Genomic DNA, 12,886 nt, shown 5'->3' with positions numbered 1-12,886 from the left:
ATCAGAAGTCTTGCCTATGGAATATCACTGAACATCATGTAGCAACTTCTTTGAGGATTTCATCGAATCGAAACTAAGCATCTTTGAACGAAATCTACAGAATACGGTATGATGTCACGGTGTGTGTAAAGATCTTGTTGATTACCATTTTCAAAACGTAATCTTCGACCAAAGGCTTAATGATTTTAGGACTTCTGACTTATCTGAAAAGTGTGCTAAAACTAAGTCCCCACAGATTTTATTAACACTTCTTCCACTACTCCATTTCTTAAAACATTCATATTATTTTGTGCGAGATCTTGCGTATTTGCTTGGTTTCTGCACAAAACCAATCCGCGGTAAGTCTAAAATTCCACATTCAGTATTCCCAACCTAACACACATAACAATTTTCCTCTTCTTACCGCTTAAGTGACATATTGATTTTACTCATTTAGGATGACGTGAATATGTTAGGAGAAAATACACAAACGATTAGGGAAAACACGGAAATTTTACTTGAAGCAAGTAGAGCGATCGGTTTGGAAGTAAATCCCGAAAAGACAAAGTATATGATTATGTCTCGTGACGAGAATATTGTACGAAATGGAAAATATAAAAATTGGAGATTTATCCTTCGAAGAGGTGGAAAAATTCAAATATCTTGGAGCAACAGTAACAAATATAAATGACACTCGGGAGGAAATTAAACGCAGAATAAATATGGGAAATGCGTGTTATTATTCGGTTGAGAAGCTCTTATCATCCAGTCTGCTGTCCAAAAATCTGAAAGTTAGAATTTATAAAACAGTTATATTACCGGTTCTTCTGTATGGTTGTGAAACTTGGACTCTCACTCTGAGAGAGGAACATAGGTTCAGGGTGTTTGAGAATAAGGTGCTTAGGAAAATATTTGGGGCTAAGAGGGATGAAGTTACAGGAGAATGGAGAAAGTTACACAACACAGAACTGCACGCATTGTATTCTTCACCTGACATAATTAGGAACATTAAATCCAAACGTTTGAGATGGGCAGGGCATGTAGCACGTATGGGCGAATCCAGAAATGCATATAGAGTGTTAGTTGGGAGGCCGGAGGGAAAAAGACCTTTAGGGAGGCCGAGACGTAGATGGGAGGATAATATTAAAATGGATTTGAGGGAGGTGGGATATGATGATAGAGACTGGATTAATCTTGCACAGGATAGGGACCGCTGGCGGGCTTATGTGAGGGAGGCAATGAACCTTCGGGTTCCTTAAAAGCCATTTGTAAGTAAGTAAGTAAGTAAGTAAGGCTTTTAATATATTATTTTTAGAGACGTTCAATATAGTAATAATTATAAATTGGAAACTTACAACTGCAATTTCACCTAAATTGCACTGTTAATTATTGTTTTTAAATATTTGCAAATATTAAGTAAACTCTACAATTCCACTAAAGTTACTGGATTCGTGATGCATGTAACATTAAGGAAACCGTTTGTTTTAAGTTCGCATTTATAGACTGGGGGAAAAAAAAAACAGACGTATATCATGGCCTGCTGGAGTATAGTAAACACAGAAAACATTTTAAAGCAACAATGTTGAAGATAGATATTTTTGTTTTGCAAATTTGCCGTCACTGAACAGAAACCAAGATGGAGATTTCATTGCAACTAATTAGAAATTCCTCTTTCAGGTATATATAAACGATCTTCGCACAAAATAATGTACGACTCAACTACGTTTCGCTTTTTCAAACTTTTCCTCGAACATGAAAACTTCAACATACCGCTCTTGTAACGCATATTACTATTTTATAAATAAGTAAGGAATTCTTCGGCAACAAGCTTAGCTGAAATGTACACTATCCGCGGACTGTGAGTTAAAGTTTATTTCACTAGAAGAATAAAGTAATCTATACTAATAACAAATCTGTAGCCAAAATTTTTCTGGTAATTTTCGGTTTTCCAAAAATAATTGGTCCTAACATATATAATTAACCACCCTGAAACCGAAAATCGCTCTTTTGAAATTTTTGTTTGTATGTCTGTCTGTCTGGATGTTTGTTACCTTTTCACGCGATAATGGCTGAACGGATTTCGATGAAAATTGGAATATAAATTAAGTTCGTTGTAACTTAGATTTTAGGCTATATGGCATTCAAAATACATTATTTAAAAGGCGGGTTATAAGGGGGCCTGAATTAAATAAATCGAAATATCTCGCTTATTACTGATTTTTATGAAAAATGTAACATAACAAAGTTTCTTTAAAAATAATTTTCGATAAGTTTTATTCCTTGAACAATTTTGATGGGACTGATATTTCATGAGATAAATGAGTTTTAAAATTAAAATAACTGTCATCTAAGGCCATGTAATGAATTAAAAAACAAATGACTTCGTCTATAAGGGGCCTTGGACAGCAACAATCGAAAGCTATGAAAGTTAGCCTACAGAGAATGTTTGTGTGTTTGTATGAAGTAATATCGGAAGCTAAATTAAACGATTTGTATAATTAATTATTATTTCACCATTGGAAAGTGTAGTTTCTCTAGATGGACATAATGCTATAATGTTATTACAGTAACTTCTCATATAATATAATATAATATAATATAATATAATATAATATAATATAATATAATATAATATAATATAATATAATATAATATAATGTAATATAATATAATATAATATGATATAATATAACATGATATGATATGATATGATATAATATAATATAATAATATAATATATTATAATATAATATAATATAATATAATATAATTTAAGTTATTTGCAGGGTTCACAAACATAGTGGGCCAAGCGCCATTTACTGAATACATAGGAAACAAGGGTTAAAATTAAGTTATTACCATAATTCAATGGAAACCTATAACAAGTAAAATAAAATATACACATTAAGTCTAAATGATGTCAATCTTCATTAAACTATGGTTGCATGTAATAAAAATTAAGAAACAGGTTAAAGGAATTGTCATTGCAACAAATGAGTGTCTCTGGACCAAAATGATCGCATTTTAATTATTTGGATGCAATTTAAGTTAAGTAACATATTAAACGATTTATCCCTCTATCAAACACGAATGTTCCCTGGATCAAACGTCCTATTTTAATTATGTAATTACTTTATATTTATTTCTAACGGGTGCAGCGGAGCGTACGGGTACGGCTAGTATTGAATAAAAGCTTGCTTTACAAACGTAAAATTAATCAGTTAACGCATGTTTTTTGTTGTGGTCATGAATAAACAATATTTCGCGAATCCGTACTTTGTAAAAAGTCTTAAATCTTTAAGATTATGTGGCGTGTAGTTTTAAAAAAGTTACGAAGTCCGCTGTAGTGATTTCGCGTGTATTGAAGCACTGTCTACACAGCGCACTTGAAGCAAAAACCACTGCACAAGCCAGGTGCATCGGCAGACAATCACTATTTTATTATACACTGCACGACTATCGCATTCAGAGGACTCTTGGCGCAGTTAAGTTCTGCCCACAACTTCTTTGCCGTGCCTACACGATATAAAGAGAACATAATTTTCTGCGGAGCATTTAAATGTATATTCTACAGGTGTCTTCAGTACGTGGACAAATGAAAATAACGAGCAATAAATTTGATCAGAAGATGATTACGACGATTCGATTCATACATTTTAATAAGCAGAAAACTTCTCTGTTATTCATTTGGGTGAGTGAATTATGTGAAGAAATGGATATGTTTCCTTATAAGGGAAAAGGTATGGCTAAATTAATTCATTCTGAATTTAATGTATTTAATATTGAACAAATTTATAAGTATACGCTGTTAAAATTTTATCATAAAAATCGTATTAAGTTTGTATTACAGACACATAATTATGACACAAGACGAAATGTTAATTCAACATTAGTAGAACCTAAATGTCTCACGTCTGCTGGTCTAAAGCATAGCATTAATTTTGGCCCTCGGTTGTACAATGCTTTAACTAAATTACACCCACAACTTCTAACATATAACCCACTAACATATAACAAGAAAATTAGAAACGTATTAATATCTTCAATTTGATTAAATAAATTTATAGCCTATGTGTATGAATTAATCAACCTATATTATATTTGTATTCTATAATTTTGAAATATATATATGTATAGTCTTACTTTTCACGTGCGATATTATTCTTCTCTAGTGTTAATATTATATTATATAATTCCATTGCCGCTGTAATTTAAATTTTATTTCTTATTTTATTTTACTTATTTATTTTTATTATTATTTTTTATTTTCTATATTTATCTTATATTAATATTGTATTATATAATTTCTGTAACTGTAATTTTAATTCTATTTCCTATTTTATTTTATATTCTCTTATAGGCCTATGAATATTATATCTGAACTGCGACCGAACACGAGCGCTGCTCATTCGGTCTCAAATTTTGTTAATACTACTGTGTCTCGTTTTTATATTGTTTTTATTATTTTATTTCTATTTCTCTTGTTTGTTTGTTTGTTTGTAATTATATTCTTTATTCTGTATTCTGTATATTTAAAAATTTAAATAAATACGTAATTAATTAAAGTTATTAGGGAGAATTACGAGAAGTTTAGAGTATTGGGAAATATTACTGGGTCTCCTGGTAACCAACTACATGACCTTCAAGTTCAGACGATAATCGTCTTAATTAGTCTGTCGTCTGTATTACAGAAACCTGTTCTGATTTTCAAAATAAATGGAAATTTACTCTCAAGCAGAACTTTCATTATAGTCATAAATTTCTCTTTCAGGCACGAATTCTTGCGGAATATAATCAAAGTATTTACAAACTTCCGCAATGACGGCAAATTGCAGGGTTCACTTACAGTTCCAAATCTTCTCAGTACGTTTACAACTTCTATTACATTCGAAGTAACACTGAATAAGATCAATTCGCATTTGTAGAGGCAAAACTATTATTTTATTGTACGAAATTGGAAGAAAGGAAAGATGAAGAAAAATTACTTAATCAGATACTTTCGCACAGCACTGGGAATTAGGTTATATGTCCCACGTGCCTATCGATAGTGTATTTGCGACACGATCCTACTCATAGACAAATACATTACAGCAGTGGTTCCCAAACTGGGGTTCGTGTAAAGAGCTAAGGGGGTCGCGAGATGATTCACAAAAAACGCCTTATTAACATACACTTACTGTGTGTTCAGAATCATAAACAACATTCAATTTAATAAAAAATAATAATACAATAAACATAAACTTACATTCTACCAGGAACACATCAGCGATGGGATGGTGATTTCTTCCAGTTTGTTGCGATGTTCTTCTGTATCCACGTTGCGATCGGTTCACATGGCCATTCTTCAAGTGTTGTCAGTTTATTCTGACTGGATTTTAACTCTTCCTGAATTCCAATATTCCCCTAAAACAAATTGGAAAATCCAATAGTATGGTTAATGCTTACTTACAAATGGCTTTTAAGGAACCCGAAGGTTCATTGCCACCCTCACATAAGCCAGCCATCGGTCCCTATCCTGTGCAAGATTAATCCACTCTCTATCATCATATCCCACCTCCATCAAATCCATTTTAATATTATCCTCCCATCTACGTCTCGGCCTCCCCAAAGGTATTTTTCCCTCTGGTCTCCCAACTAACATCCTATATGCATTTCTGGATTCGCCCATACGTGCTACATGCTCTGCCTATCTCAAACGTCTGGGTTTAATGTTCCTAATTATGTCAGGTGAAGAATACAACGCGTTGTGTAACTTTCTCCATTCTCCTGTAACTTCATCCCTCTTAGCCCCAAATATTTTCCTAAGCACCTTATTCTCAAACACCCTTAATCTCTGTTCCTCTTTCAAAGTGAGAGTCCAAGTTTCACAACCATACAAAACAACCGGTAATATAACTGTTTTATAAATTCTAATTTTCAGACTTTTTGACAGCAGACTAGATGACAAAAGCTTCTCAACCGAATAATAACACGCATTTCCCATATTTATTCTGTGTTTAATTTCCACTCGAGTGTCATATTTGTTACTGTTGATCCAAGATATTTGAATTTTTCCATTTCTTCAAAGGATAAATTTGTAATTTTTATATTTCCATTTCGTACTATGTTCTGGTCACGAGACATAATCATATAGGCCTTACTTACTTACTGGGTATCCTGAGCAAGATTAATCCAGTCTCTATCATCACATCTCAACTCCCTCAAATCCATTTTAATATTATCTTTTCATCTACGTCTCGGCCTCCCTATAGGTCTTTTTCCCTCCGGTCTCCTAATTAATACTCTATATGCATTTCTGGATTCGCCCATACGTGCTACATGCCCTGCCCATCTCAAACGTCTGCATTTAATGTTCCTAATTATGTCAGGTGAAGAATATAATGCGTGCAGTTCTTTGTTGTGTAACTTTCTCCATTCTCCTGTAACTTCATCCCTCTTAGCCCCAAATATTTTCCTAAGAACATTACTCTCAAACACCCTTAACCTATTTTCCTGTATCAAAGTGAGAGTCCAAGTTTCACAACCATATAGAACAAGCGGTAATATAACTGCTTTATAAATTCTAACTTTCAGATTTTTTGACAGCAGACTGGATGATAAAAGTTTCTCAACCGAATAATAACAGACATTTTCCATATTTATTCTGTGTTTAATTTCTTCCCAAATAAAATTTATATTTCTTACTGTTGCTCCCAGATATTTGAACTTCTCCACCTCTTCAAAAGATAACTTTCCAATTTTTACATTTCCATTTCGTACAGTATTCTCTTCACGAGACATAATCATACACTTTGTCTTTTCGGGATTTACTTCCAAGCCTATCTCTTTACTTACTTCCAGTAAAATTTCTGTGTTTTCCCTAATTGTTTGTAGATTTTCTCCTAACATATTTACGTCATCCGCATAGACAAGCAGCTGATGTAACCCGTTCAATTCAAAACCCTCTCTGTTATCCTGGACTTTCCTAATGGCATACTCTAGAGCAGAGTTAAAAAGTAAAGGTGATAGTGCATCTCCTTGCTTCAGCCCACAGTGAATTGGAATCGCATCTGACAGAGACTGACCGATACGAACATAGGCCTACTTTGCTTTTTCGGGATTTACTTCCAAACCTATCTCATTACTAGGCCTGTGACATTGGAGCATGTGTACAGTGAAAGAAAGTCAACTCACTCCAGGATATACACAGAGTACGCAGCACCTCTCCGTCTTGTACAGTACAGTCTGCAGAAGAGAATAATACACACATTCCTCTGAATTACTTTCTATCTTTATTTAACTTAATTTCAACTATTAGAAAATTCCATTCAACACATGTTGGGTTAGATTTATTGTCTATTGAGTGTTTAGTTTGTAATTACAGTGAACAACAAGATGCATTCTCAAAGTTCGAAAGCGAATGAGTGTCTACTACTGTCTAGTATGGATTTGAATGCAGGAAAGCTGCGAAACGACAGGTGCATATGTGAAAAATTTGACATCTAAATTATCTGCAGTGTGTTTGTCATCCGGCAGAATATTAGCCACATGACAGGGTAAACTGTGATGTTTACTATCTTTCTTTATGTTGTTTTCAACGTAGTTACTGCCTTTAACATATAGGATGCTGCAACGGTAACAATCAGAAGTACTTTGTCATTCTCTATACCTACCTGATGGCCATAATAATTGCATTGCATATTCAAAAACTCCCACATATTGTAGAATTGTTCACAGCATTTATCACATCATACGACAGTAGGGATGATCCAGCAGGGCCTTCCGGATCCAGAGCCCCAACAATCACATTAACTACATGCCGCCCAACAGCATCTGTCGTCTCATCAATTGACACCCATATCTGTTGGTTTGTTAGTTTATCTCTGACCTCAGTAATGCGTGTGTTGTAAATATTTTCGACATAGTAGCTACTTCCGTAACGTAGTCTGATGTGGAATTTCTCTTCTAGTGTATTTCTGTAAAAACTCGTGGAACGCCGTATTTGCGAGTTTATTAAATGGTATGTCGGCACGTATAAATGTCTTACACATGTCTTCATAAAATGTTGAATTTTAACATAGGGCCCTTCTGCACATTTCCTTGTTCCAGCCGTTTATGTGTCATTGTACTTACGTGCCTTTGAGCATTATATTCCTTGTTTTTAGCAGACGTAATTCTGACATTGCAATGTTTACAATACAGATTGTTATTTAGAATGCAAAATACATCAGCACCATACAGTGAAACTAAATACTCCAGTTTCCAAGACGTGTTTCTTTCCTTCTGAGCCATACTGCGGAGCGCATTACACTTCACGGCAGTTTGCATTACACTTGAATGAACTGTACCGCGGCGGTTGTGTCGTCTCCGTACACACATACACTTGCGTACTCTGTGTATATCCTGTAGTGAATTGGCTTTCTTTCACTGTAAACATACTCCAATGTCACAGGCCTACTCATTACTTAGGTACCGGTACTTCAAGTAAAATTCCTGTGTTTTCTCGCGATTGATACAGCGTCATTAAATAACATATTAAAATAAAAATAGTTTTGTTTCTGTCTGGAAGCCATTTATAGTAATTATGCTAGATTTTCCTTACAGATCAAATATTTTACACCTGCTGTGTCCTGTTTAATACATGCAGAACCGCATTACTAAGTGATAGTGTGGGGCAGCGGTGAAAGCGAATGCTCTTGACCCGAGTTGGGCTAATAGCGTGTCTGTCAGATAAAAATGGTGCGGAAGTGAGTCTGGTTTCATTATCACGACGGCAATGCAGCGGGACGAGGAGGCCGCTACCAGCGCGTGCGCCCTGCCACCAACACCTGTTGGCACGGCAGTGGCCCCATTCACTGCATATTCTAATGCATCTGTCACTTCCACATGCACAAGTGCCCCCGCCGAGGTCAAAGAAAGGGCTCGAACCCACACATCTCTGTTTATTGATTACCCCTCCGCTCCCTTCAGAGAACAATGTAACGTTTACACGAAGATTACAATAAGATGTCACTCAGCAGTACTCGACAGGTGGACTTTAAGGCCAAATTGTATAAAACTCCCTGACTAAAGATCAAATTTGATCGAAGATCGAAAAGTGAACCGAGTTCAGACACTTCTTCTATTGTATAAAACTTTTCTGCGATCAAATTACCTTGGTTCAAATGCAATCTAAGTTCACGTGAAAAGAATTTGGCAACATCGCATAAACAGGTGAAATACGTGATGCGCGGACCATTTTTTCAGTGTTGCCAATCTAGCGACTTTAACTCTTTTTCAACAACAATTTCTTTTAACTTTTATGTTGCTTAAATAGGGATTTAGTGACCTTTTTAGCACCCCATAGTGACAAAATTTAATCTTTCTTTGTTGATAATGAGAAATCTAGCGACTTTACAACTACTTTTTGGCGACTTTCCGTACACTCTGTTGGAGACACTAGTTTTTTTGTACAATGTAAATAATGGCGGACAATAAGAAGAAGGTTGACTGTTCTCCAAGTTGTTATCATGTTATGATGTTTGATACTGCTAAACATAATAAAGCTTTATAAAACGACAATTTTCGTTTAGTAATACAGTTAATTGAACATTTATGAATGTACCTATCATATCCATTAATAATTAATGGTTGTTATAAACATAATATAATTATAAGTTATGTTATTTGATACTGCTGAACACGATAGAGCCTTATAAAATATAAGATTGTTCGTGTATTAATGCAAGAAATTGAAAGAAATATATATATATATATATATAAATGTACGTAACATATCTATTAATATTAATAATAATTGATATTTTATTTGCACAATCTGACACTCGTATATTTCAAACAGAAAAGAAATAACTGAACTTGGATCATCTAACTTAATCGGAGAAATTTCTTCAGTCAAAGTTGACTTTATTTTGAGACAAATTAATCTCAGATTAGACTTTATACAACACAAAATTCCAAGTTCAGCTGAAACAAGGGTCAATTTAACCTCTGATCTAAGATTAAATGGTTTATACAATCGGGTCTTTTCTTTTATTCAGAATGGTAATAGTTATTTTCAGTTTTTGGTCCTTTTCATGACTGCAATTACAATACTCGTTTTAAAATTGCTCACTGAAACCTATTATTATTCTTTCAAAAATCTGGAATTTTCTTACTAGAAACAAAAAAAAACAGACGTAGGAAAACTAGAATAACACCATTGTATAGAGCAAATCTAGGTCAGAAAGCATGGGTAGACATAACGGCTCGGTTAGAAAAGCCAGCGTACTATGGCAGGAATGATCATGATTTTAAAATCAAATGTAGGAAACAGAAAACGGATGTAGGTAAATTCTCATTTTTAAATAGAACAATAAATGATTGGAATGACCTACCTGCAGCGGTCTTTGAGGGTTGTCCTTCCTTAGGAGATTCAAGAATAATTTAAAAAGTTGTGTATAAAATGCAAATTAAAATTAAGGTGACATTTAACACTTAATTTTTTAAGGTGACATGTATTTATTTAGCCTAACGAGTTACTTCCTTGGTTTGAATTGTAAATTATTTAAAAATAGCGTGTAAGAGGGCTTTAGACTAGAAATGTTTAGTTTAAATGTAGTTCTGTTTATAAGTATGCATAAGGGTGTAATTATTTGACTTATTTGAACTGTTGTATCAGTGAAGCGAGGTGAGTCAGTGAAGTTATGGTTTTACAGTGCAGTGAACAGTTCCGATCAGTGATAATTTATAGCGTCAATGAAATGTGTTCTATAGTGTCAGTGAAATGTGTGCTAAAGTGTCAGTGAAATGCGTCATAGTGCCACTACACTGAGTGAGATGAGAGTAAAGTGAAAGACTATTGAAACCTATGTAGGGCCTATACATAATTATGTAGGTTTTAATGTAAAATTAGGTATTTTATTTATGTTTTATTATTATTGTGTTGAATTATATTGTGTATTCTTATTGTATTGTGTATAAAATTATATTGTGTATTGTATAATTGTATTGTGTATTGTAAATTTTATTGTGTATTGCTTATCATTTTATTGTGTATTGTTTATATTGTGTATACCACTGCCACCGGATGCTTGCCCACTTGCAGTGTAAATAAATACATACAAGTACAAAAAGAAGCATGTAGACTTTAATTGAAAAAATAGACAGATTAGAACTTCTGCTGTTCAAGTTTGTGATGCAAACTGACGAAGGGATACTCAGTTATACACTTTTATGTCTGTTTTAGGTTAGGATACATTATATAACTAGCCGTACCCGTGCGCTCCGCTGCACCCGTTAGAAATAAATATAAAGTAATTACATAATTAAAATAGGACATTTGATCCAGGAAACATTAGTGTTTGATAGAAGGATAAATCGTTTAGTAAGTTATTTAATTGAAATTGTATTAAAAAAATTAAAATGCAATCATTTTGATCCAGAGACCACTCATTTGGTGCAATGACAATTCCTTTAACTGTTATTACATGCAACCATAGTTTAATGAAGACTGACATATCATTTAGTTTTAATGTGTATACTTTATATTACTTGCTATATGTTTCCATTGAATTATGGTAATAACTTAATTTTAACCCTTGTTTTTTACGTCTTCAGTAAATGGCGCTTGGCCCACTATGGTTCTGAACTCTTCAAATAACTTAAATAGTGATATAGCATATATTATAGTGATATATAATTATATTTCTTTCTTTCGAAAATATAAGAATTCACGATCTCCTATGTACCATTGCCGTAATGTGTTTTTTCTTCCTACTCAAAAATTTTATATTTTGCACATAGGAGTTATTGGAGGAACAACAGCGCTATAATCTGAGGTGGCGGTGAAAATGTATTGTATTGTTATTTTAAAAGTCTTGTATATAATTAGCTTTCGATATTACTTCATACAAACACAGAAACATTCTCTGTAGGCTATGTTTAATAGCTTTCGATTGTTGTTGTCCAAGGCCCCTTATAGATGAAGTCATTTGTTTCCATTTCATTACAGGCCAATAGGTGGCATCGTTATTTTAATTTAAAAGCTCATTTATCTCATTAAATATCAGTCCTATCAAAATTTTTCTCAGAATAAAACTTATCGGAAATCATTTTTAAAGAAACGTTTATCATGTAACATTTTTCACAAAAAGCAATAATAAGGGAGATATTTCGATTTATTTAATTCAAGCCCCCTTATAACCCCCCTTTTAAATAAAGTATTTTGAAAGCCATATAGCCTAAAATCTAAGTTACAACGAACTTAATTTATATTCCAATTTTCATATAAATCGGTTCAGCCGTTATCGCGTGAAAAGGTAACAAACATACAGACAGAGAGACAAACATACAAACAAAAATGTGAAAAAAGCGATTTTCGTAATTATACATGTTAGGACTAATTATTTTTGGAAAAGCGAAAATTACCAGAAAAATTTCGGCTGCATGTTTATTATTAGTATAGATGTGTTTTGTTGTGCCATTTTCATTTTAATCTGTGTGTTCTTTTGGAGAGTGGTTGGATATAATCATAGGTGGGGGGGGGGGTGAAACCTACAAAGTAGGACTTGTTTTGGGTACAAAGCACGTACGGTCAGAAGAGCCGTGCATTGGATTTTAGAGAAAATTATGATAATATAACATCTGTATGTATAATATTAGTCAATAAATCCATCTATCTATCTACTAGAAATACAAAAATAAAAAAACATTTCTAGAGTGACACTTCCTTCTAATTTTTGTGTATCCGCTAGATTGGAATTTAATTTGGCCTCCCAGTTGTAAACCACATAGTAACGAAATTGAAAATTTACAAAAACGATTTTTAAAATACTAGTATTTAAAAATATTTCATAATTCGGCCTTTCATAACAAAATTTCGTATAAAAGTTAGCTTACTGAATTCAATTTAGTCCCTCTTGGCAGTCGTAAATTACTTAGGCCTACT

The sequence above is a fragment of the Periplaneta americana genome, chromosome 3, assembly GCF_040183065.1.
Source record: "Periplaneta americana isolate PAMFEO1 chromosome 3, P.americana_PAMFEO1_priV1, whole genome shotgun sequence".
Taxonomy (NCBI): Eukaryota; Metazoa; Arthropoda; class Insecta; order Blattodea; family Blattidae; genus Periplaneta; species Periplaneta americana.
Note: the sequence above shows the minus strand (reverse complement) of the source record.